At 31.6% G+C, this 2052-nt stretch overlaps 1 non-coding gene across 1 annotated transcript; it reads right to left on the bottom strand.

The window, feature by feature from the left end:
* Positions 1 to 631: 631 nt before the first annotated feature.
* On the bottom strand, positions 632 to 703 carry Trnaa-agc. The gene has a single exon. It is a non-coding gene; the product is annotated as a tRNA-Ala (tRNA).
* Positions 704 to 2052: the final 1349 nt, after the last annotated feature.

The following is a 2052-nucleotide window of genomic DNA, read 5'->3' as shown; positions in this document are numbered from 1 at the left end:
GATCGATTGCCGTTAGCCTCATTGATAGGAGATGGTGGGAGCGTATAGTTTTTTGGCTATGTTTGCCCCAATTCCCCTAAAAACGATTTCTTTCATAATTAATTGAACAGATATCTCCGAATCAAATTTATTATGTACTAAATTGTTTATTCAGTAGTTTATACAGTATTTAAATCCTAAAACATAGGAGATTTTGGGGATTTTTACACACAAAAAAAAAAATAAAAACACTCAAAAATGGATCCTTTAAGTAACCATCTGCAGTTTTTTTCTGATTGAAACAAATCACTCAGAATTTAATTAGTTACACAATCATACCTGAAGAAATTTCATGAGAATAAAATTGCATTTTGAAGAAAATTCATGAGAATAAAATTGCGTGGAAGTGCCCAAATAGCTCTGCCTGCACACTGCTACTTAAAAAGTGATCATAAACAAACAAAGTCTTCCATATATTTCAATATAGCATATTTTGATTGAAGATGTAGTAGTTAATAATGCTTAATTCAAAATAAAGTGACGCTTATATTGAGCTGTTCGGTAATCCAATCCGCATGGTTATTAAATTAATTAACTCATCACGCGTGGTAAAGATGGACAAATCATAGGTGAAATTATGAAAAAAATCCACGAGCTCGGCTGGGATTTGAACCCAGGACTCTTGTATGCTAGACAAGCGCTTTACCAACTAAGCTACCGAGCCCGTAAAGTGCTCGTCTAGCATACAAGAGTCCAGGGTTCAAATCCCAGCCGAGCTCGTGGATTTTTTTTTCATATTTTCACTCATAGTTTGTCCATCTTTACCACGAGTAATGAGTTAATTAATTTAAAATTCTTCATGTTATGCATTTTAGAAGGCTCTTGAACATGCTTGAAATTCAGTCAAACAGATGTAACCATAATTACTGTTTACAATATTAACAACGTATGGCTCACCATGAGGAACATTGATGTCAACCAACAAGCAATCAATCTGTTAACAGCAAATGTAGGGGCAACATAACAAACATAGTAACTATAAATTATACTAATGAAATGAATGATCGATTTTGGAAAAATCTAGAATTGAGCATTATTAACAACTGCATTATCACTTTTATGATAACTTTTTCTGTAGTGTATGATGGCAATTGGAATATTGAATACCAAATATCCACAAAAAGACAAAATTATTTCCCGAATAATTTCTTGTAAAATGGGATTTGACTCTCACGAAATTGCTACAGTAATGATTGAGTAACTAACCTGAACCTGAGTAATTTGTTGCAATCAGAAAAAACGGCTGATGATTTCTTGATAGATTCATTTTTGATTTTTTTATTTGGTTTTTGTTTATGCGTAAAAGAACCCCAAAATCTCCAATGTTTAATGATTTAAATATTGTATCAGATACAGAATAAACAATTCAGTACACACTTAATTTGATTTGGGAGAAAAAGTTGAATTAATAACGAAAAAAATCGTGTTTAGGGGAATTGAGGCAAACATAGCCAAAAAACTATATGCTCCCACTATCTCCTATTAATGAGGCTAACGGCAGACGATCATTTAGATCAATATCATTTACCCAAACTATCGCACATCGTTTGGAAATGTTTGGAATTTGTGATATAAGAAGGTAAATTATTCACAATATGTTGCATAGAGCATACATAATTATCATACATATTCTACAAATTTAACTACAACTTATTTCTGCAAGCTATATTCATGATTATTTGACTATTTTAGTCAAATTAGACTATTAATTTTAATATAAAAACACTTTGAAAAATTTAAAACAAAAATTCCTCTTCAAAAATATTTCATTGTACATTTGGCCCCATAATCCCCTAAATTTCCATCTTTTTATAACGTTCTCTGTGAAACATTGTTGAATGGACTAGAAATGATGGATTTCATGGGAAATAATCTACACAATAAAATAGTTTTACTCAAAACAACACGAAAATCTAAAATTTTCAAGGAATTGGGGCAAAACGGGCACCATAGCATATCCCAGAGTGGCCCTACATTCATGAAACCATCATCAATCAATTCCTGAGAAAATTT

This window comes from Aedes aegypti, chromosome 1 (assembly GCF_002204515.2).
Source record: "Aedes aegypti strain LVP_AGWG chromosome 1, AaegL5.0 Primary Assembly, whole genome shotgun sequence".
In the NCBI taxonomy this organism is placed as follows: domain Eukaryota; kingdom Metazoa; phylum Arthropoda; class Insecta; order Diptera; family Culicidae; genus Aedes; species Aedes aegypti.
This window is presented reverse-complemented; position numbering and strand designations above follow the sequence as displayed.